Below are 25,850 nucleotides of genomic sequence, written 5' to 3'. Positions count from 1 at the left end.
GACCTCATCTCTTTCAGGCTGCTAAGGTGGGTTTGGGCTGATCCTAAGCTTTGTTGTTGTTTTCATTAGACTCTATTTGCAACAGGCTTCAAATTATTTGTGCTGTATCAGAGCCCTCTTTTTAGCAGAGATGGGGAAGGTTTATCTCAGTTCTCTCGTGCCCATTCTCTACCTTTGAAACCACATAAAACTACATCCCACTCTTTACCTTTGAAACTACATAAAACTACATAAGACAACCCATGTCTCTATCCAGCTGATAGAGACATGGGTCTCCATCAGCTTTCCAGAGCTCCTTAGACTCATAGAAGCCACTACCTTGAATTTAACATGGGACTTCCCTGGTGTCTTAGACAGTAAAGGATCTGCATGCAGTGCAAGAGACCTGGGTTTGAACCCTGGGATGGGAAGATCCCCTGGAGAAGGGAATGGCAACCCACTTCAGTATTCTTGCCTGGAAAATTCCATGGACAGAGGAGCCTGGAAGGCTATTATCCATGGGGTTGCAGAGTCAGACAAGATTGAGCAATTAACGCTAGAGTGACGATAGGGTTTCTTTCTGTGCCCATGTCTTGCATCTGACTTCAGCAGGCTCCACATATTTGGTCCTCAAGAAGAGGTAAGGGATGTCCCTTTGTTTTGCTGTAAGTTTATTTTTGTTTTAGGTTTAAATGATTCAACAACAAAAGAAATCACTAGTTATACACACTTAAACAATTTCAACTTTTATAGAGTATTATTTGAAAGTTTCAGTATACAGTCATTAAAGAAAAGGAATAGAAACAATGGAGTACAGTAACAGCACATACATCACCAAATTGGGCTGATCAACATCCAGACTTAAACTGCACGAGGAAGTCCCTCATTAATAGCAATCTGGAATCCCAACTGGGATAGGGTCACTGATGGTGAGTCTACCCAACAGGTGCGACTTCAAATTGTGGTTTGGGGGCTCCTGTTTATCATCCCAGGCCACAAACTGAAATCATCATCAATAGTTCGTATGCAAAAATGCAGCTCTGGTTTTCCTTTTAACCTTTCTACAATGCTGTTTGCTTCAATGAGTCATAGGATTTTGTTAGACCTGGGAGCAGGCGGGAGGGGGGGGGGGGTGGGGGGAGGGGGGGTGGCGGGTGGAGGGTTGGCCAGATCTCCAGGGGCTCAAAAATTCCAAGACTCACTCCCTTTCTTATCTAAAGTGCCTCCTGACTTGCTGTGCTTGCCGGCAAGCATGGAATTCAGGCAGTATCCAGGCAGGTCAGAGGCCTGCTCTCCTGTTTCTGAAGTCTGAACAAGACTTCCTCTATTTTAAGTTCCCTAACACCCTCCCAGCTCTCTGAGAAGACAAATCCTGTCTCCTACTATGTTTGATGACCAGGATACCTGTAAAGGACCTACCTCAGCCCTCTTGCTGTCTTTAATCCAGTGGTCCCCTTCTTTTTAGCACCAGGGACTGATCTTGTGGAAGACAATTTTTCCACAGACTGGTGCAGCTGGAGGGTGGTTTCAGGATGATTCAAGCATATTATATTTATCGTACACTTTATTTCTATTATTATTACATTGTGATATATAATGAAATAATTATACAACTCACCATAATGCAGAATCAGTGAGCTCCCTGAGCTTGTTTTCCTGCAACTAGATGATTACATCTGGGGGTGATGGGAAAGCAATGGAGAACAGCTGTAAATATAGAGGAAGCTTTGCTCATTAGCTCACCACTCACCTCTTCCTATGTGACCTGGTTGTTAACAGGCCAGGAACCTGTACTGGCTCATGGCCTGGATGTTGGGGACGCTTGCTTTAATCTTTTCACAAACATTGAGCGAAGGCCCATGGAAAAGAGCTGGCACAGACTCCCTTTGTGACTGGGTTCCAGTCATTGAGATTGCCACACAGCCCACATTGAGACTTTTAAATATTCAGTAAAAGTTTCTTTTCTTCTTACCTATGTTTATGGGAGCTCCTTCCTCCTCTCTCTCCCCTGCAAAAGATGGAGTTAATCATTGTTGTTGCTGTTGTTCAGTCACCAAGTTGTGAGTTAACCATATACCTCTTCTTTCCTAGGAGGAAGGTGGGTTTCTTTCACATCATTAGATTGCCTTGTGATCTTAGCTCTCAGATGGGGTCAAACAGCAAAGCTACGACTTTTGTTGGTTATCCAGCTTCTTCTCATCTTCGTGGTGGGAATGATGGTCCCATATAGCTTTCTACATCCTATATAAAAGCAGAAAAATTACACTTAAAATTTAACTCATGCATTTTAATCATCACATTTTCTATCAGTCACTATCAATGGTCCACCATAATACACACAAGATTTTGAGAATATTTAACTTCTTCCCTCCCTCTTCATCATTGCCAAGTCCCAAGGTTTGCTGAAAACTGGAAAACTCTGCATCTCTCCTTTGTTCTTCTGGGCATCACTACTTAACAATTTCCTGAAACTTTGTAACTATGCTGTCAGCTATTATTTAGGTTTAACTATAAATTTCACTGACTTCTTTATTCTGTTTTCTTATATACTTTACTGCCCTTTGGCCTAGATCCAACTTTACTTAAGCCCTACTTTCAAAACTATTTTTTTAAGATAGTAAAATTTCTTTACATAGTCCCCCTTTTTCAATATCATTTTGACTATGTAATTTAAGATTTATAATTATTTTCCCTAGAAGATCATAAATAGAATTAAAGACAAAAAAAGCATAAAATGTTAAATTATATCCAAAGAATGTGTTTATGCTAGAGTATGTTTCTAAGAAAGTACAAATAAATATTGAATTCTCATGCCATTTCTGACATCTCTACACCACTTAACAAAACATTTTGTCAATAAAGATCTATTGAAATCTTTCTGTATGCCAGAGATATTGCATGGTACTAGAGAGCCCAAGATGAACAAACAATTCCTGCCCTCAAATTGTTTGAAAGTAAATGAATGATTACAATATAAAGTGTTTTTGTTAGAGATAAATTCAGGATGCAGAACTTACAAGTAGAAGCTATGACAAAACCAAACTGGTTGAACTTTCTAGGTGGGTGGTTCCTTAGCTAAATCTTGGTATAAATAATACTTGGTTTAGAAAAAGAAAAGATGGCAATGTTTGTCCCAAGAAATGGGAGCTGTAAGTTCAAAGACCCAGGAGCTAAACAGAACTTAATGGGATCTAGAAACTTCAAGTACTGCATTTCATGTAGTATACGGTGCATATACAATGTGTGTTTTATATATATATATATAAATAAATATTATATAATACATATCCATATATGTTTAAAGAAGGCATGCCCTTGCCAAAAGTAATTCCAAGAAATTATTTTGAAATACTGATATTGCTAAAAATAATAACATGAAGACATACTGTGAGCCAAATTTAGCAACAGGCTGTGGATTTGCAGTCCCTGGTTTTGAGGTTTAGCAGTAAACATTATGAAACATTGTGTCAGAATCTTGTGGCTGAACCATGTGACCAGAGACAAAGAATTAGACTTTGAGAGAGTTACTTCCAGCTGTAAAACCCTAACAGTGAAGTTACAACAGTACTAAACACCTCAACCTGATTTGGAGGTTAAAGGCACACCCAAAACCAGTCAACAGGAAGATCAAGACTCAAGGCACACTCCCCTCATTTTCCATAACATTTTGGTGGCATTTATTGTACCAGGTATTGTATTATTTTTGTACCATAGTCTCTTCTACCAGAATATAAGCCCCAAGAGACCAGAAATGAATTTTTCCATCTTAATAGATCCCATAGCATTTTATCAATGTCTCACAACAAGTAGGTAATCACAAATAAAAGGTCGAAGAAAACTTTAAAATTTAAAAGGAGAAGCATTTAACTTTTGAAGACAAAATTGCATGCATTTTTAATCTTGAAAAGATGGAAAAGAGAGCTTTATGAAGCAATCTTTCATTATCAAAACCAAAACATAACCAAGAAAAGGAACAAACAAACAAGCAAACAAGAAACAAGAAAGGCCAAAAATGGTTTGGTTTTCCTCCCATGGCCCTAAGTCAAATGTCTTGAATCGGCAAGAAATGATTTTCCTTTTTTGTAAAGAATGTTGACAGTTTCTGTCCCTGGGTTACAATATACATGAATCACAGTACTTTCTCTCAATTACATTATCTTTCACCAATGAAACAGCTCTATTTTAGCAGGAGTACAAACATGTTGCCTAAGATATAACTATTCTTGAGTACTTACAGTTGAGCTTTCTTCATAATGCCATAATGCTTGCTCATACCATTATTATAGAACTAATTATGTAAAATCCTGGTTAGGTCTTTATACAGCTCTCTCTGCCTTGAGGCTAGGAACTCCTCTAGGGCAGAAATATTATCTCATTAATCTTCATAGCTAAGATTGTAACAAGTGCATGGCATATATTTCATGTAATGGTAGTAATAAAAAGTAGATGTGAAATTTTAATATCAGGTTAAATTATAGATTGCAATGCTCTGTGGATTCCAACCTACTGAAACAACAGTTGGCATTTTTTCCAAGGGAGAGGCAGTAGAAACCAGAACAATAAAGTCATTTCTCAACTTTGACATCAAATAGGATTTCTGACCAGCCTTTAAAGACTGGTCAGATTTAAAAAAAAATTAAATTCTTTTAATTCCTCATGACAAAGTTAAAGTTCACCCCCTTGAACTATTAGGCAAAGGAAAAGACTGCAGTCTTAGCCAACATCAAATTGCAATCAAAGGAAGCCAAGGGCATGAGTTGCTTTACTCAGTCCTCCCCAAATTTCTTATCCTCAAAGTCCAGAGAGAAATATGAGGTGTTTTTTTTTTAACTAGTTATTTTGGAGGTGATTTATTATGCCTTAAAAAATAACTGTAGTTGATCATGACTTGAAAAAATATATATACAGGCAAGATGAACCAGCTATGTATTTTATTTAAGAGCTTTTTAACTATGTTTGTTAGTGAAATAAAACTATACTTTAATGTTTTAATTTGTCCTAATCTTGAAGTATTTCCTGGATTTTTCTTATTTGAAAACTCTAGTTGTTTTCAATCTAGTAATTATATGGCATGACTCCCTTGTTAGTTTTTTTGTTTTTGTTTTTCGGCCACACCTCAGGGCATGTAGGACCAAGGATTGAACTTGTGCCCCCTGTAATGGAAGCATGAAGTCTTAACCACTGGACCACCAGGCAAGTCCCCTGAATTAGTTTTTATTGCTGTATAACAAGGTACTATAAAGTTAGAAGCTAAAAACAACCCCAATTTGTTATCTCATCTTTTCAATGGGTTAGATATTTGCAACAGCATCTGGGTCCATCTGGCTGAAAGCAAGATGTTGGCAGGGTTGAGTTCTTGTCTGGAGTTCTCTGGGGAAAATCCACTTCAAGTTCATTCAGTTTGTTGGCTAGTTCTAGAATCTAGAATCAAGAATCTAGTTCTTGCTGATGTTGACCAAAGGGCCATTCTCAGCTCCTAGAGGCAGCCTACCAATTCCTGCCATGTCATTCTCTCCCAAACTTGGCAGTTACTTCTTCAAGAGCAGTGGGAGAATACCTCTGCTATTTCAAATCTCTGACTCTCCTGGTCTCTGGCTGCTAGATCTAGACTTAAAGTGCTCCTGTGCTTAGAAAAGGCCCACAAAGACAAGTTCTTTCTCCACATCAACTCTGTCATCTAATGTAGCTTCATCACAGGAGTAAAATTCATCATATTTATAGTCCAGGGGATTATGTGGGTGTGTATACACAGGGCAGGGATCCTAGGGGGGGCATATAGAATTTTGCTTACCACAACTGTTAAGGCTAATTCATCTTTACATTTATTTGGATCACTTCCTTTCTGTTTGTATAATCTCAAAGGAAGTTAGGAAAGCAATTATCTAGAATATTCACTGTTATATTCCAGGCTCTTCTAGCCAAGCAATTGAGGGCAGGGGATCTGAGTGGTCTAATAGTGTTTGCTAAGCAAACTACTAGCAAGATGATACAGGCATTGAGGAATTATTATCTTCATTTTAGAAGTGGGAAATTTAGAGTTACTATGTGTTATACTGAATAGTATAACCATTAAAAAACGAAATTTCATGCAGCTTCTAAGCAAGAAATCAATCTGGAAAGATCTCAAAAGACCCACTGGGCTTTGGTGAAACTATGTAGAGATTTAGAGCTCTCTCTCTCTCAGTGTCAGGCTCCTATGAATGAACACTCAAGACAGACATAGCAACAGGAGAGCTACTTATTCAATTATTAAGTGAAATTTAATTTTCACATGCACTGAAACAGTTGTACTTATAGAACCAGTGTATTCTTTTTCTAGAGGTAGTTCTAAAGTGGAAAAACAAATCTGAATCAGAAGGTGGCTTTTGGAGTACAGAATCGAGAAAGAGGATCAAATCTACAAATCAGATGAATGGGGCTGACTTAACACTGGGGCCAAGGAACTTACAGGCTGCTAAGGGTTTTGTTGTTTTTTTTTTTTTTTTTGTGGATAGTGCTTCAGCAGGCACTAACAATGTTCTTCTAGCCCCCAGTCCCAGGCTTTCAGGTCTCCAGACACCATTTGGAGGCATCTCATCAGGAAACACTAAAGTCCTCCCATCTGGAAAGTTCTGTGATTTTAGGTAATGTCCAGACCTTTGAGTTTATCCTACAGTCGAATCACCAGGAGAAGATCATGTTTTTCTATCATTTCCATGTTCTTGGTGGTGAGTTGGCTGCTCAGTGTTCTCCAAGTTCTGAAAACTGATATAGATATTTTTTAATCACTTGTTTTTCTTCTACTGAAATTCCTGTAAGTAGTGCATTTTAAAATTGTGCCTTTCCTCTCTAATTTTTGTTGCTCACTTCATTATGAGCACACAGTAAGCTTAGCAAAATTAAAATAACTATTAAACTGCAATCATTTTTTTCTAGTAAAAAGAGTAAAATTAAAACTTTACAACAATACTTAATCTTTTCTAGAAGCTCCCCCCACCCCCAAAAAAGCCCTCTTTATTTCAAATACATTGTCTCACTTTAGAAAAAGATTATTAGATAAGAAAAGCTTATAGTATTGTATTTATGGTTGCATTCAACCAGATGGTCTCAGGTGTTTCTTCAGGAAGATGAAAAAAGACTATTGTTTGTAACATACTTTACTACTTCAATACTACTTTAGACTTGTAACTATAATTCTTCAAAAAGATAAGGTGTCATGGCAAACACACTCTCAAAGTCTTTATTTAAAGAAATTGACATTTGTATGAAACATAAACATATTCATTTTAAAAAAGAACAGTTTTGCATTTTTCCCCTTAGGAAACGTTTAAGTGATAGTTTTACATAAAAAGCAAAGATAATCTGGAGAAAATATGCTTAGTTGGTATGATTCGTAGAAATGAACACTTTACTGGAATTATCAAAAATTGTTTCAATGCACCATTCAACTTCACATGTGGGGCACCGTCTTGTTGTTCCAAAATTTTATCAATTAATATCATGACAGTTTAATGAGAAAATGCTATACCAGCATACACTAGCAACAGAGATGCAGTGATGTGTCTCCTACCTGTAGACCTACAGTTCCTTCATTCATCAGTTTTGAAGAATACATCCTATGACTTAATGGGGGGAAAAAGACTTAATGACATTTACAACATTGTTATATTAACAATTTCTGACATTTGTATATAAAATGATCTTAAGAATTCTTTTACTTGTCAATGAGCCTATGTAACAATGAAAAAAAATCACAGTGACTTTTATGGTAAGATTGGGAATTCCTTCACACTTGTATGTGAAGAGGAATTGGGATTTATTTTTCTTTCAACTAATCTGTTGTTTTTCACTAGGCTCCATGAAAATGGGTGGAAAGTTGCTGTGTGGGTACAGATACAAAATTCAGTGCCACCTCATAGATTTTATCCAGTGGCAACATATAAATAGTCAAGTTGAGTTATGGCTCACTTGTTATGCCACCCCCAGGCCTTTGACTGGGCTTCCCTTGTGGCTCAGCTGGTAAACAATCCGCCTGCAACGTGGGAGACCTGGGTTGGATCCCTGGGTTGGGAAGATCCCCTGGAGAAGGGAAAGGCTACCCACTCCAGTATGCTAGTCTGGAGAATTCCATGAACTGTATAGTTCCTGGGGTCACAAAGAGTCGGACATGACTGAGTGACTTTTTCACTTTCAGTCCTATGAGTGCATGTGGGAGTTGGCCATGCCTGCAAGAGATTATCCCCTAGATTGGATGGGGGAAATGAGAACGTTTTCCTCCTTTACTCCTATCTCTTATCTTCCCATTTTCTTTGAGTACAGAGAGATTACTTTCTCTTTTGTTACCTCTCTATCTGCATTTTTCAAATTGCTGATCATTACCCCATACTCACCAGGACAAGACATTAATTTGATAGGTAGTTGTTATTTCTTTTAATGAAAAGTATCAAAATATATTGGGAGAAGGCAATGGCACCCCACTCCAGTACTCTTGCCTGGAAAATCCCATGGACAGAGGAGCCTGGTAGGCTGAAGTCCATGGGGTCGCTAGAGTCAGACCCGACTGAGCAACTTCACTTTCACTTTTCACTTTCCTGCATTGGAGAAGGAAATGGCAACCCACTCCAGTGTTCTTGCCTGGAGAGTCCCAGGAATGGGGGAGCCTGGTGGGCTGCCGTCTATGGGGTCGCGCAGAGTCGGACACGACTGAAGTGATTTAGCAGCAGCAGCAGCATCAAAATATATTGCAAAGTAGAAAGGTGCACGTGTATTGTTTGGGCTACTTCGTGTGTGTGTGTGTGTGTGTGTGTTAGTCACTCAGTCTTTTTCCAACTTTTTCACACACTGTAACTGACACCTTTTTAAGGGCAGAATCTAGGGCGCACCCAGATAGTACTAGTGCTCTCAGACGTGTGGCCAAAATCGCTAACTCTTTCTCAACATGCCTAGCAATGTGAGAGGTTGGGGAAAGAGTGCTGCATACCACGTTGCTGCCCCACACAGCCACTTGGTGCCCCACCTAGCTGTGTTGGCTATGTATAGAAGCCTGCAGGATTCATAAAACCTTCAGCTACCATGCCCCCAGTACATGTGTGCTCTTGGATAGATGCTTGTCATAGTTTTGGAAGCTGGGATAATTATCTTGCAGAGTATTTGTGAAGATGCATAGAGAAATGAAGCTACAGTACTAAACCACTGAAGTATTGGGTTGGCCTAAACACTCATTTGGGTTTTTCCAGAAGATGGTACGGAAAATCCATAATGAACTTTTTGGTCAACCCAATAGAATAAATGACAGCAATTCTTGATAACTAAATTTTGTATTTGCTGCTTTCATTGCTATTTTATATGCTCTCAGTTGACCTTCTCCTCTACCTAAAGGGACCCTCAGTTTTCTTTTAATCACTTAGTGCATTAGGTGCAAATAGCTTAGGTATCCTTAACTTGCTTCCTCAGAAAGTCAGTATTCTTCCAGTATCTTTCCTTTTATACAGGCAATACTCCAGCCTCCAGCAGAGCTGACCTTAGAAGTTGTATTACAGTCCCACTGTCTGATTTGAACTGAACTAGAGTTCTTTGTCTCCAAATAGCTCTCTCCCCATTTGTATAATATTAAAACTATTCCACTGTTACAATTGGAATCTTGAATTTAGGTCTTAAGCGTATTTAGAATATTAACAATAATATTGAGTTGTGTAGGCTTTCCAACAGACTATTAAACAGATGAGGAAACAAAAACCCAAAAAAGTTAGGTAACTTTCCCAAGCTTGTACATATCAATTCCTATACCATTACTTTTATAGATCAGGAAATGGAAACGAGGAGAGGTGAAATTGCTCAGGTCTTGTATCAAAATGTAAATATACTCAGAACAAACTATGAATCAAGCAATAAAATCCACAGCCTGAAGTAAAATCTGTACCTGAAGTTGGAAGTAAAACCTAATGGTAGTGTATTTTGTAAATATTAAACTGATGCATTTTTATTTCTCCATTAAATCATGTTTACTGGCAACCTTAAATTTCCAAAGTGAGGCTCAAAGCTTATTTCTCAAGGGAAGAAAAGCAAGGATACGGGCCAAAGCAAAGAGTCCAGTAGTCGCCTTTGAGATTCAAACCTGAACTTCTCAGTCTCTCCAGCAATACCTTAGTCATGCAAGCCAGATGTCAGAAAAGAAAAGAATTTTCTAAGTTATTTTATTTCACTCTTTCATAACTAAAGAGGCTTGTTTGATGGACTTGATTATACACTACTGTAAGGGAGAACATATCCAGATCAAAAGAGAAAGTGGAGGAAGCTGGATCCTTAGGGTCCTGGTGAAAAGTGTAAAACTGAGGAATTGGAAGCAAAGCAGGAAAGTCAAGCACCAAGGCCCTGGTTTGCCCTCACTTAACTCCAAATATGTCTGGTACCAAGAAGGGGGAAATTGCATCATTTGACTCATCTCTTCCTGAATCTGTACCTTTTGCTGTGTAACACTGCAGTGCCTGCCCCTGCGGACAGTATGCTTCTTTTTTAAGAAATTAATTTTTATTGGAGTATAGTTGCTTTATAATGTTATGTTAGTTTCTACTGTATAACAAAATGAATCATACATATAAACATAACCGCCCCTACCTTTTTGGATTTCCTTCCCATTCAGGTCAGTACAGTGCACTAAGCAGAGTTCCTTGTTATACAATATGTTCTCATCAGTAATCTATTTTATATATTGTATAAATAGTGTATATGTGTCAATCCCAATCCGAACTCAACCACTGACTTGCTTTGGCCAGTAGACTGAGGCAAACACAGCAGCAAGCCAGTTCAGAGCCTAAACTTTTAGGAGACTTCCTGCCCCGGCTTGTTCTCTTGTGCCTCTCTGATTGCCATGAGCACATGCTCAGGCCAGGCTACTGAGGATGAGAAACACGTGGAACAAAGCTGAGTTGCCTTGCACCAGTCAAAACAGCTTAGAGCGGTGACCACCAGGTATCCGCCACCCAGGCAGTGAGGTCAGCCAAGATCAGTCGAGCTGCCTCACAGATCTCCCCCTGACTCTAGACACGTAAACAGTACATATCTAACTCATGTGCCTGTAAAAGTGAAAGTGTTAGTCTCTCAGTCATATCCATGGACTGTAGCCCACCAGGTTTCTCTGCCCATAGCATTTCCAGGCAAGAATACTGGAATGAGTTGCCATTCTCTTCTCCAGGGCATCTTCTTGATCCAGGGATCCAACCTGGGTCTCCTGCATCTCAGGCAGATTCTTTACTGTCTGAGGCACCAGGGGAGCCCATGTGCCTCTAAGCCTCTTTGATTATTTGTTACAGAGATTTATTTTAGTAAAAGATAACTGGTACATGGTTTTAAAACATGAAAATAGGTACAATAGAAGTGGTATGCTTTCTCAGGAGTGATAGGGAGAGGTCATTAACCTAGAGAAGTTATCCAATATGGTTTGAGGCAATGGGAGCAGCTGGACAAGTGATGTAGACAAGTCTGATTCAGATCTCGTGTTTCCTTATTGCTTGCATGTGACATGCAAAGGCTGGAGTGTGCCCAAATGACATGGTGAGGGGAAGCAGAAGTGACGAGAGGGCCAATGGACAAGAGGAATCTTCAGAGGCAACACAGGGAAATCAACATATTGTTTAGCAAGTCAGATTCATCCAGGTGCATCATGGCACCAGTCTAGGGAGGACTTCAGAGATCCATGGGGAGTTTTTCAAACTAGTTTGAACTTTCCAGGATCTTTACCTCAAAGCAGAATAAAGTGATTATCAGATTGTTAATGAAAAGAGCTGTTTACTATCTCATCTAAAATTTCAGTTGGCAAAAGCAGTCTTAACCCAATATGCTGTCTGAACTCTTTCCAGGTCCCCCCATGGGATAATGATGGTACTGCTGAGGGCATCTCTACACTCCCCATTTCAATTGTCCCTTCCTTTAAGATCCATCGGGACTTCCCTTGTGGCTCAGACAGTAAAGCATCTCCCTACAATGCCGGAGACCAGGGTTCAATCCCTGCATCAGGAAGATCTCCTGGAGAAGGAAATGGCAACCCACTCCAGTATTCTTGCCTGGAAAATCCCGACAAAGGAGCCTGGTAGGCTGCAGTCTATGGGGTCGCTAAGAGTCGGACATGACTGACCGACTTCACTTTCACTTTAAGATTCATCACTAAAGAAAGACTTGCATTCTATAATTTGAAATAAGAAGACAAAAAAACTTCTGAAACTGGGGTTACACAAAGGTATGATATAACATAGCCAGAAAAAGGAAATGGAGGTACAGCAAACAAACTTTTAACTTATTCAAAAATTTGGCTCTTACCCTTAGATTGTGTGTATGCTAAGATAGCTCAGTCACGTCCAGCTCTTCGCGACCCTATAGACTATAGCTCCTCTGTCCATGGGATTTTTCAGACAAGAATACTGGAGTGAGCTGCTATTTCCTTCTTCAGGCGATCTTCCTGAGCCCTGGGGAAGGGATCAAACTCATGTCTCTTGGGTCTCCTGCATTGGCAAGTAGGTTCTTTACCTGCACCACCTGGGAAGCCCACCCTAAGATGATCTTTTCTAAATTATGTTCTAGAAGGAGACTGCATCATGAATATAAAACAAGTAAAACAGTAAACCAAACTCCTTACAGCCAAACAATATGGAACTCCACCATGATAAGATAAGGTGTGCACTGTGTCTCTTGAAATTTACATCTTAAAGACTATCAGATGCTTTGCTATTTTTTTAAATTTATTTAATTTTAAACGGCTTATTTCAACATAGAATTGTCTTTTCATAAAATAAAAACACTCATTAAAAGTCCATATAGCCTGTCTTAGGAATTTTGCCTTGATGGATCTACACTGTCTTAAGAGTCTGGCCTATTTGCTATATACTTTACTAATAAATGTATACTATGTCCATCTCTATGGAAGAAGCAGAGTTGTTTGAAATAATGGATTCTCTTTCACTCAAGATAAGAAGGTCAGAGAATTAACTATAATTCTCTTTTGGTCCATGATTAATGAAAACAGGATTATAAAAGGTGCTAAAATTTCAGTTTAGTTCAGTCCAGTCTCTCAGCTGTGTCAGACTCTTGGCGACCCCACAGACTGCAGCTTGCCAGGCCTCCCTGTCCATCGCCAACTCCCAGAGTTTACTCAAACTCATGTCCACTGAGTCAGTGATGCCATTCAACCATCTCGTCCTCTGTCATCCCCTTCTCCTCCTGCTTTCAATCTTTCCCAGCATTAGGGTCTTTTCCAGTGAGTCAGTTCTTCGCATCAAGTGGCTGAAGTATTAGAGTTTCAGCTTCAGCATCAGTCCTTCCAGTGAATATCCAGGACTTATTTCCTTTAGGATGGACTTGCAGTCCAAGGAACTCTCAAGAATCTTCTTCAACACCACAGATCAAAAGCATCAATTGTTCGGTGCTCAGCTTTCTATATAGTCCAACTCTCACATCCATACATGACTACTGGAAAAACCAAAGCTTTGACTAGACAGAGCTTTGTTGGGAAAGTAATGTCTCTGCTTTTTAATATGCTGTCTAGGTTGGTCATAAGTTTCCTTCCAAAGAGCAACTGTCTTTTAATGTCATGGCTGCAGACACCGTCTGCAGTGATTCTGGAGCCCAAGTAAAGAAAGTCTATTACTGTTTCCACTGTTTCCCCATCTATTTCCCATGAAGTGATGGGACCAGATGCCATGCTCTTAGTTTTATGAATGTTGTGTTTTAAGTGATTTCTCAAGAGGCAGGTCAGGTGGTCTGGTATTCCCATCTCTTTCAGAGTTTTCCAGAGTTTGTTGTGATCCAAACATATTGGCATAGTCAATAAAGCAGAAGTAGATATTTTCCTGAAACTCTTTTGCTTTTTCCATGATCCAACAGATGTTGGCAATTTGATCTAAATGCTAAAGTTTAAATAATTGTTTAGAATTGTTTTAATGACACTTTTTTTTTATTCTTTAAGCCTTCTTAGCATTATTTCCACCTTTTAAATTTCTTCTGACTTTTAAAGGAGAAATCAAGCTAACAAGCAAAATAATTAAATTGATACTTTAGAATTCTGATACCAGAATGGTCCTTTCTTGTACTTAAACAATGAAATCTGCAAGCTCTGCTATCTGGAGTTGCCATATGCAAAGTTGGATGAGAAAACATTTCATGAGTGCTGTAAATCTTTTATAGTAAGGAAATGATTTTTGTGGGGGAAAAGTAGAAGGAAGAGAAGGAAGAGAAGACCCTGTATTTTTCTGGCCTGTAGTAGTATTAGTCCTCTGTTGTATCCCAACTGTAGAGACCTCATGGACTGCAACCCGCCAGGTTGTTCCATCCATTGGATTTTCCAGGCAAGAATACTAGAGTGAGTTCCCATGCCCTCCTCCAGGACACCTTCCTGATTCAGGGACCGAACTCCTGCATTGCAGGCAGGTTCTTTACCATCTTGAGCCACTAGGGAAGCGAAAATGTTGATTTATTCTGGATGGAGCTCCTACAGCAAATGTGTCTAACTCCCTTCCTTAATAATGGCCCTTTCTATGAAGGAGAGATGAGGAATAGATAGCTGTGGGAAGATTTGATAGTAGAAGAGCTTCCCTGAGAGCTCAGCTGGTAAAGAATCCGCCTGCAATGCAGGAGACCTGGGTTCAATTCCTGGTCGGGAAGATCCACTGGAGAAGGGATAGGCTACCCACTCCAGTGTTCATGGGTTTCCCTGGTGGCTTAGCTGGTAAAGAATCTGTCTGCAATGCGAGAGATCTGGATTTGATCCCTGGGTTGGGAAGATCCCCTGCGGAAGGGAAAGGCTACCCACTCCAGTATTCTGGCCTGGAGAATTCCATGGACTGTATAATTCACGGGGTTGCAAAGAGTCGGACACGACTGAGCAACTTTCATTTCACTCCACTTGATAGTAGAGGGTAACTACACCTTTGGGGAAAATTCTTTTCTTGGCTTTATTATGCAAACAAATCATTTACTATGATAAAGTTTACATTACTTTTTAATATTTTGAAATAGCCACAGCTCTGACCAATAATCATCTTAAGATGCAATCATAGTTTTATTTTTGGAATCACTTTTCTTTTTTAAAGTTTGGCTTCTGTGTTCTGGTTTTTAAAATAATGTTTTTTTAAAAGTGTCCTAGAGAATTTGCCTTCCTTAATGAAGTGAACAAAACTATTTGTTTTAATTAAAAACTTTTGCTGCTGCTAAGTCACTTCAGTCGTGTTTGACTCTGTGCGACCCCATAAATGGCAGCCCACCAGGCTCCACTGCCCCTGGGATTCTCCAGGCAAGAACACTGGAGTGGGGTGCCATTTCCCAAAAGCTTTTAGTAACGATCAAATGACTAAAGGCGATTACTCAAGGGAAAAAAAAATGGTTCTGCACGGAGTAAGGAAATACTGTTTAGCCACAAATCACTGCAACCTCCCAAAAAAAACTAGATCACTGAGTCAAGAAACTTTCTGAATATCTTCAGTGAGACCTTTCACATTTTGAGAACAGCAACTGAGGAGAATCCTGGTCTTTCTATTCTACTGGTAAAAAGTTGACTAAATGGCTCGCTGAGGAGGATTAATTTAAACATGTGGGTGAGTCTGCACTTAATAGGGCTGCAGAGCCCCTTTCTGAAGTGGGAAAAAAATTCACAGCATGTGGATTATCCCTATGAGAACAGAAATCACTCCATATACCATCCTCAAGCATATGGCCTAAATCTGGGCACAGGAAATTTGAAAAATCTCAGGCGAGCAGAGCTAGGGTGTCAGGGTATGACATGTCCATTATCCTTTGAGCTGAGCTTTTTTCACCCTTATTCTCTCAAGCTTTAGGAAAGTAGCTAGAAGATGAAATAAGTAGATTTTAAACAACAATTTGGAAGGGCCCCCAAAAGCCTGGTCTCAGTTACGGAGGGAAGAGAATCTAGGCAGGACCAGTCTAAGGCATACTTAACACCAATTAGGTAACAGAGCTCCCATGAAGAGATGCAGCACCATCAATTGTGGTGATCATCCAATCATAAACCTGATCCCAACCAATCATGAACACATAATATTATTAATAATAATAATGAAAATCAACATCAGTTGCCTCTTGGACCAGATGCCCTGTGCAATAACCAAGCTGTACAAAGATATCTGGTAACTCTGGAGTCAAAAGGGAAGTTACATTATATTGGCATTAATATGATGACTTAGTGCAGAAAAGCCACCTAACTATGAGCTGGATAAATAGAAAATTTTTGACACCAATGTATGCATAATGTGACAAAGATGAAAGACGAGAACAGTTTGTAAGATTCAGACTGATAATTCAACCTAGAAGAAAACCACAGGTAGAAAAACATTACACAAAATTGCTTTACATTATGGGGCTTCCCTGGTGGCTTAGATGGTAAAGAACTGCCTGCGATGCAGAAGACCCAGGTTCAATCCCTGGGCTGAGAAGAAAACCAAAAATAGAAGAAAATTTCACAAAGTTGCTTTATGCTATAGAAATATGTAACAAAACCATGAATTCAATAAAATAAGAATTCAAACACAAAATTATAATACAACAGAATAAAATGATAAGAGAAATTGCATACTGAAGGAAACGAAGACAAAAAGACATCATTATGGAACTAATATATAAATTAGAATCAGAAAGGGAATGGAGCAGATTGACAAAAATCATAGGGATGGCCTATAAAACCTGGAGAATCACTGACAGAGGAGAGAACAGGACCAAGGACTGCTTACCTGTAGCCCTCCAAACATAGAGGTGAGAAAGAGACAAAACTAAGAAAAGAGGCTGAGAAGAAGGGATGTGTGATTTAGCAAAAAATCTAAAGGTGTGTTGAGCTACTGAGGAGCAGGGAGGGATCAATTGTGTTAGTTCCTACCGAAAGGCCCCAAAAGAAGAAACCTGAGAATTGATCATTCAGTTCAGTGATGTGGAGGTCACCGGTGGTGGCGTTGGTTTTGGTTTCCTCAGCAGCAGATTTTAAACAAAAACTGGAGAGGACAGAGTTCATTTGAGAGGTGCAGGAATGCCAACAGTGGAGCAGGGACATGGCGTGAAGAAGAGAAGAGAAAGCAGCCGATCAGTGTGCGTTATGGAGCAATATGTGACAACCGGAGCTCCATTCCACAGGAAAACTCAGGGGAGGAGTATACAACACAGCTCAGAATTATTCCATCCAAGAGGCAGGAGGTTATGGTATTTTACATCCACCATGGGCTACCCTGGTGGCTCAGTGGTGAAGAACTTGCCTGCAGTGCTGGAGATGTGGGTTCGATCCCTGGGTTGGGAAGATTCCCTGGAGGAGGAAATGGCAATCCACTCCCGCACTCTTGCCTGGGAAATCCCACGGACAAATGAGCCTGGTGGGCTACAGTCCATGGTGTTCCATAGAGTCTGACTGAATTTGGTGTCTAAATGACCAAAACATCACCAAGAATTAGTTAATACTGTGGGGGACGAGGAGGGGGAGTATGGAGGATGTTAATTTCTTGATGTTTCTTACGTCCTTCTCACATACATGTGACTTTCTGAGTATCTGGAAAGACTCTCAAGCAGGGACGCTGATCCTGGGAGTTCTGGGGCTGACCTTCAGCACAGAGAAATGATAAAGATCTGAAGGGTGTAAGTGGGGCACTGCAGTGGCTGTGATAAGAGCACTCTTGGTAGCGTGGTGATGATCGTAAAAGCCTGACAGGAGTGGTTTGAGAGCCAGCGGCAAGAGGAGAAACTGATGACATGAGTATAGGCAACTCTTTCAAGAGTAATTCTGCTGAAAAGGGAGCAAAAAAAATGGTGGGGCTGAGAGAAGCTTTAACAAAATAATACCAATTTTAACACTTCAACAGATAGTATTGATATAGTAGAAAGCAAGAAACTGATGCTGTAGAAGAGAGTGGGGAGATTTACAGGAGTGATGACGAGTAAAACAGAGGATGGACTCTGGCCCACAAAGGCAGGCATTGGTTTTAGACAGGAGCAGACAGGAAGGTGGAGGAAGAGAATTCAGATGCTTGGAGGTGGGTCTCGGGATGGAGGAAGTCTGTAGCGCTTCTCATCTGATTGCTTTACTTTTCATTTTTTAATGAACAGAGGAAGGCCATCAGCTGAGAGTGAAAATGAGAAACGTATAGTTTGGGGTTTGGGAGAAAGGAAAAGGTACAGAATAGTTATTGAGAGCAATGGGAGTGTGAACTGAGTAGGAATGTATAGTATGTCTTCAGCCTGGCAAATAAGGGACCCATTTGTGATTCATGGTCATGAAATAACATGAATTAAAAACTATATATATATATATATATATATATATATATATATATATATATACACACACATTTTCCAGCATGATCAGTTATCAGAATGAAAAAGCAGGAATAGAAGAGCTAAAGGTACGAATGTGCTGGAATTGACTTATGCTTGAGCTAATGTTGAAAGCTTGAAATTGACCATGGTGAGATTATTTACAACAGAGACATTGGCAAATGTTCCATATCAGTGTTTTTTGTTTTATTTTCCTTTGCTTTTGTTTTTCCTTGGATACCTGGCTATTAAATATTTATCAGCACACTTTTCTTAGAGGTCATATATAAGACCCATTCTGTGCTTTCTTTTTGTTTACCCTTAAGATAACTTATCTTAAGAATTAATACCCAGAGGTAGAGACAGTTTGTACTTAGTAAACTCCTATTTAGTGATACACAACCAGAATCAAGAAAAATTTGTTAAAAATGTCAATGCCCTAAAATTCCAGATATTAGGTCTTACTCTTTCAATACTTTGTGGCAGAGACAGAACCACAGGGATATTCCTGCAAGTGTGTCTAGCAAGAAATGGTGTTCTATACTAGAAATCAAAAAGAAGGGGACATTCTAAGGAACCCTTTGTCTTAATTGTTGTTGCTGTTTAGTTGCTAAGTCGTGTCCAACTCTCTTGTAACCCCCTGGACTGTAGCCTGCCAGGCACCTCTGTCTATGGGATTTCCCAAGGCAAGAATACTGGAGTGGGTTGCATTTCCTTCTCCAGGAGATCTTCCCAAACCAGGGATCGAACCCACATCTCTTATGTCTCCTGCATTGGCAGACAGATTCTTTGCCACTGAGCCATTGTCTTATGTTACTTTTTCTTAATCTTCTCAGTCTCCTAGCCATTCTACAGTCCTTGGGGTGGCAGGGAATCTTTGTTGATGATAGTTAGATACCCCAGTTCAGTTCAGTTCAGCCGCTCAGTCATGTCCCACACTTTGCGACCCAATGGACTGCAGCACCCCAGGCCTCACTGTCCATCACCAACCCAGACTTTACCCAAACTCATGTCCATTGCATCAGTAATGCTTTCCAACCATCTCATCCTCTGTCATCCCCTTCTCCTGTCCTCAATCTGTCCCAGAATCAGGGTCTTTTCAAATGAGTCAGTTCTTCAGATCAGGTGATCAAAGTATTAGAGTTTCAGCTTCAGCATTAGTCCATCCAATGAATACTCAGGACTGATTTCCTTTAGGATGGACTGGTTGGATCTTCTTGCAGTTTAAGGGACTCTCAAGAGTCTTCACCAACACCACAGTTCAAAAGCATTGACTCTTCGGTGCTCAGCTTTCTTTATAGTCCATGTCTAACATCCATACATGACCAATGGAAAAACCATAGCCTAGACTAGACGGACCTTTGTTGGCAAAGTAATGTCTCTGCTTTTTAATATGCTGTCTAGGTTGGTCATAACTTTCCTTCCAAGGAGCAACTGTCTTTTAATTTCATGGCTGCAATCACCATCTGCTGTGATTTTGGACCCCCAAAAAATAAAGTCTGACACTATTTCCACTGTTTTCCCATCTATTTGCCATGAAGGGATAGGACCAGATGCCATGATCTTCGTTTTCTGAATGTTGAGTTTTAAGCCAACTTTTTCACTCTCCTCTTTCACTTTCATCAAGAGGCTTTTTACTTCCTCTTCACTTTCTGCCATAAGAGTGGTGTCATCTGCTTATCTGAGGTTATTGATATTACTCCGGCAATCTTGATTCCAGCTTGTGCTTCATCCAGCCCAGAGTTTCTCATGATGTACTCTATATATAAGTTAAATAAGTAGGGTGACAATATACAGCCTTGACGTACTGCTTTTCCTATTTGGAACCAGTCTGATGTTCCATGTCCTGTTCTAACTGTTGCTTCCTGACCTGCATACAGATTTCTCAAGAGGCAGGTCAGGTGGTCTGGTATTCCCATCTCTTTCAGAATTTTCCAGAGTTTATTGTGGTCCACAGTCAAAGGATTTGGCATGGTCAATAAAGCAGAAATAGTTGTTTTTCTGGACCTCTCTTGCTTTTTCAATGATCCAGCGGATGTTGGCAATTTGATCTCTGATTCCTCTGCCTTTTCTAAAACCAGCTTGAACATCTGGAAGTTCATGGTTCACGTATTGCTGAAGCCTGGCTTGGAGAATTTTGAGCATTACTTTGTTAGCATGTGAGATGAGTGCAATTGTGCGGTAGTTTGAGCATTCTTTGGCATTGCCTTTCTTTGGGATTGGAATGAAAACTGACCTTTTCCCATCCTGTGGCCACTGCTGAGTTTTCCAAATTTGCTGACGTATTGAGTGCAGCACTTTCACAGCATCATCTTTCAGGATTTGAAATAGCTCAACTGGCATTCCATCACCTCCACTAGCTTTGTTCATAGTGATGCATCCTAAGGCCCACTTGACTTCACATTCCAGGATGTGAAGTCCTGGCTCACCAGGCTCTAGGTGAGTGATCACACGATCATGAATATCTGGGTCATGAAGATCTTTTTTGTACAGTTCTTCTGTGTATTCTTGCCACCTCTTCTTAATATCTTCTGCTTCTCTCTGGTCCATACCATTTCTGTCCTTTATCAAGCCCATCTTTGCATGAAATGTTCCCTTGGTATCTCTAATTTTCTTGAAGAGATCTCTAGTCTTTCCCATTCTATTGTTTTCCTCTATTTCTTTGCACTGATCACTGAGGAAGGCTTTCTTATCTCTCCTTGCTATTCTTTGGCACTCTGCATTCAAATGGGTATATCTTTCCTTTTCTCCTTTGCTTTTCACTTCTCTTCTTTTCATAGCTATTTGTAAGGCCTCCTCAGACAGTTATTTTGCTTTTTTGTTTTTGCATTTTCCATTTCTTTTTCTTGGGGATGGTCTTGATCGCTGCCTTCAGTACAATGTCTCGAACCTCTGTCCATAGTTCATCAGGCACTCTGTTAATCAGATCTAGTCCCTGAATCTATTTGTCACTTCCACTGTATGATCGTAAGGGATTTGATTTAGGTCATACTGAATGGTCTAGTGGTTTTCCCTACTTTCTTCAATTTAAGTCTGAATTTGGCAATAAGGAGTTCATGATCTGAGCCACAGTCAGCTCCCAGTCTTGTTTTTGCTGACTGAATAGAACATCTCCATCTTTGGCTGTAAAGAATATAATCAATCCGATTTCGGAGTTGGCCATCTGGTGATGTCTTTGTCCAAGACAAAGAGTCTTCTCCTGTGTTGTTGGAAAGAGGGTGTTTGCTATGACCAGTATGTTCTCTTGGCAAAACTCTGTTAGCCTTTGCCCTGATTCATTCTGTACTCCAAGACCAAATTTCCCTTTTACTCCAGGTGTTTCTTGACATCCTACTTTTGTATTCCAGTCCCCTATAATGAAAAGGACATCTTTTTTGGATGTTAGTTCTAAAAGATCTTGGAGGTCTTCATAGTACCATTCAACTTCAGCTTCTTCAGCATTACTGGTCAGGGCATAGACTTGGATTACCATGATATTGAATGGTTTGCTTTGGAAACGAACAGAGATTATTCTGTCATTTTTGAGATTGCATCCAAGTACTGCATTTCGGACTCTTTTGTTGACTATGATGGCTACCTCATTTCTTCTAAGGGATTCCTGCCCACAATAGTAGATATAATGGTCATCTGAGTTAAATCCACCCATTCCAGTCCATTTTAGTTTGCTGATTCCTAGAATGTCGACGTTCACTCTTGCCATCTCCTGTTTGACCACTTCCAATTTGCTTGATTCATGGACCTAATATTCCAGGTTCCTATGAAATATTGCTCTTTACAGCATCAGACTTTACTTCCATCACCAGTCACATCCACAACTGGGTGTTGTTTTTGCTTAGACTCTGCCCCTTCATTCTTTCTGGAGTTATTTTTCCACTGAGCTCCAGTAGCATATTGGGCACCTACCGACCTGGGGAGTTCATCTTTCAGTCTCCTATCTTTTTCCTTTTCATACTGTTCATGGGGTTCTCAAGGCAAGAATACTGAAGTGGTTTGCATTCCCTTCTCCATTGGACCACATTTTGTCAGAACTCTACCCCATGACCCTCCCATCTTGGGTGGCCCTACACAGCACGGCTTAGTTTCATTGAGTTAGACAAGGCTGTGGCCCGTGTGATTAGATTGACTAGTTTTCTGTGATTGTGGTTTCAGTCTGTCTGCCCTCTGATGCCCTCTCTTAGCGCCTACCATCTTAGTGGGTTTGCTCTTGCTTTGGAGGTGGGGTATCTCTTCACAGCTGAGTCAGCAAAGCGCAATGCACTGTAATTCACAAATATTCCCACTGAAGAGAGTATGCAGTAAAATAAGGAAGCAGGTAGGTGTTATTACAGGGATAACCAATAATCCACTCTCCTCTGTAATGCAAGTGATTTGTGTAACTTTGTTATTGACAATTTAGTTGACCCCAAACCAAAAATGTATCCACTGGAGCTGAGACTCATTGCTTTAGTATCATTTTCATGTCAAGATCATCAGTGTGAATTCATTTTTTGTAAATTTATTTTAGTGAAGTATAGTTGATTTACTGGTCTGAGTTTTTAAATGTCTTGAAGGGGCGTTTGTGCATAGTGAAAACTATGTTCAATTACTTAGCTTTCTAATTAATTGAACTTTTATTAAAATTGTAATTAAAGAAGAAACTAGCTTCTTTTAGGCTTTTAATTTAACTACCAAATCTTATTCTACTAGTTATAAAACTAATAAGTAAAGAGCAATTATTTTCTTTTTCTTTGATGAATGTTCAATTAAATCAGATTGAATAGACTAAATTACTTTAAATAATTAATTCCATTGAAAATTTAATAAATTAGATTTTCTAGAATATTTTAGACTGTGTTTAGAAATTTAATATATTTATTTTTAAGTATTTTATATTCTTCCTAATAGCTCAATATCAAAACTGTCACAAAAAAATTTTCCTATACATTTAAGACAGTCTTGTGAATATAATAAGATAGGATTGAAAATAAGGTGCATCTCCAGTTTTGAATTTTTTACAAAATTAGTCAACTTATCAGATACAGTTTTAGCTTAAAAGCACAATTTCAAAATTGTACATTTTAATTTCTACTCAAATCCTTTCACTAACCAGATTCAGTTAAACATTATAAGTCATTTAGACATCAAATCTGAGCTTTAAAGCTAACACCATAACAAAAAAAATTATTCCAGACCTTGAACTCAAGATATGGATGATGTTGGGTTAATATATTTCCTTATCTCTTTATTTAATGTAAAACTTCCTGTGGTTGATAAACTTCATTATTATCAAATGAAGCATATTTACCATTTCAGAGGAGTGAGGGTGACAAATGATGATAATAATATGATTAGTCAAGGGTTAGAAAGTGGGAATAAAAGGCAAGGACATCACACAGGCTGACCATATGAACCTCAAATCAACATGTTTAGTTCCTTTTCAGAGTCACTACATAATCAGGGGCTTTAAATCCACACTCCCATCTAATTCTTTCACCAGATTTGCATGGTCTAAAATCTCTATACATAACCTCCATCTCATTACTGCTAGATAAAATTTCATTTTCAAATTTGGGGGATGCATGAGGCTTGAGATATGAAGTTGTATTGCTGTGTTTATCTCATCTTTCTCTGTCCAGACAGTTTCTTCTTGTTCCACAGAGCTCTCAGAATTTCCCATAACATAATCTAACATTTTGAATATGTTATTTTGATGAGCTCAATATCCACCAGAGAGATGGCTTCATAAACCCTAATTTGCAAAATTTTTAACAATTATGTTTTAATTGTGGTAAAATATATAATATTTTGGATGTGAGAGCTGGACTATAAAGAAAGCTGAGCACCGAAGAATTGATGCTTTTGAACTATGGTGTTGGAGAAGACTTTTGAGAATCCCTTGGACTGCAAGGAGATCTAACCAGTCCATCCTAAAGGAAATCAGTCCTGGGTGTTCTTTGGAAGGACTGATGTCGAAGCTGAAACTCCAATATTTTGGCCACTTGACACGAAGAGCTGATTCATTTGAAAAGACCCTGATGCTGGGAAAGATTGAAGGCGAGAGGAGAAAGGGATGACAGAGGATGAGATGGTTGGATGGCATCACCGACTCAATGGACATGAGTTTGAGTAAACTCCGGGAGTTAGTGATAATGAGGCCTGGCGTGCTGCAGTCCATGGGGTCGCAAAGAGTTGGACACGTCTGAGCAACTGAACTGAACTGATATAATATTTTAACCATTTTAAAATATACAGTTCTGTTGCATTGACTATGTTCACAATACTGTGCAACCAGTCACCACTATTTATTTCCAGAATATTTTCATTTTCCCAAAGAGAAACTCTCTACTCCTTAAACAAGTAATCATTGTTTTCTTCACCACCATCCCCAGCATACAGTAACTCTATTCTACTGTCTATTCCTATTCTAAGTATTTGTTTATGTGGAATCATATGATATTTATAATTTTCTGTCTGCTTTATTTCACTTAGTTTAATGTCTCCAATATTCACCCATATTGTAGCAGGTATCATAACTTCTATAATTTTTAAGGTTGAATAATTTTCCATTGTATGCATATAGCACATTTTGTTTAAGCTTTTATCTATTGATGGATGTGGGATTGTTTTTACCTTTGCCTATAGTGCTTCTATGAACATTAGTATAAAGTCCCTGCTTTCAACTGAGTCCTTGCTTTCAGCTCTTCATAGGGTATATCCAGAAGTGGAATTATTGGATCTTACAATAATTCTGGGATTTGACTTTTTGAGTAACTGCTATTCTGTTTTTCCACAATGGCTGTATCATTTTACATTTCCACCAGCAATGCATAACTTTTCACATTTTTGTCAACACTTGTTATTTTCTGTTTTGTGTTTGTTTGTTTTTATAATAGCCATTCTAATGCGTGTGAAGTGGTGTATCACTGTGGTTTTAATTTGCATTCCCATAATGACTAGTGATGAACATATTTTCATGTGCTTCAACAATTATATTTGACATAAAAGTGAGTATGATGACAGGGAAAGATAATAATGTATGGAATTCATATGTCGAAAGATTCAGGTTAGAATTTGAAGTCAAATAATTACCACTATAGGGCTTTCCTGGGGTGGCTCAGTGGTAGAGAATTCTGCCAATGCAGGAGATGCAGGAGACATAGGTTGGATCCCTGGGTTGGGAAGATCCCCTGCAAAAGGAAATGGCAACCCACTCCAGTATTTTTGCCTGGAAAATCCCATGGACAGAGTAGCTTGGTGGGCTACAGTCCATAGAGTCATAAAGAGTCAGACACAACTTAGTGACTGAACACAAGCACAGAGCAATTACCAGTATACAACTTGGAATAATGTATTTAAACTCTTTGAGCCCGAGTGTCTTCACTTAGAACATGAGGGAAATCATACTTATTTTTCAGATCTTAAGGCATGCACTCAAATAATGTCATTATGGTTAGGATTATATAAGAAAATAAATTTAATGTTTCACATCAGGATGCTAGATAGACTGAAAAATTCCATATGAAATTTTGATTTTTCTGATAGTGAAGAAAATCTGTTTCCCAAGTCATTTACCATCACATTAAGGTAGAAATAAAAAGAAGATAGTACTTAAAATAATAAGACTA

General features: G+C 39.1%; 1 long non-coding RNA gene across 1 annotated transcript in view; it reads right to left on the bottom strand.

The window, feature by feature from the left end:
- Positions 1-953: 953 nt before the first annotated feature.
- LOC123329991 overlaps positions 954-25,850 on the bottom strand; it is a 141,753-nt gene continuing 116,856 nt past the window's right edge. Inside the window, exon 3 of the long non-coding RNA XR_006545661.2 lies at positions 954-2,220. This is a non-coding gene — a long non-coding RNA (uncharacterized LOC123329991). The remainder of the gene's footprint in view (positions 2,221-25,850) is intronic.

The sequence above is a fragment of the Bubalus bubalis genome, chromosome 17, assembly GCF_019923935.1.
Source record: "Bubalus bubalis isolate 160015118507 breed Murrah chromosome 17, NDDB_SH_1, whole genome shotgun sequence".
Taxonomy (NCBI): Eukaryota; Metazoa; Chordata; class Mammalia; order Artiodactyla; family Bovidae; genus Bubalus; species Bubalus bubalis.
This window is presented reverse-complemented; position numbering and strand designations above follow the sequence as displayed.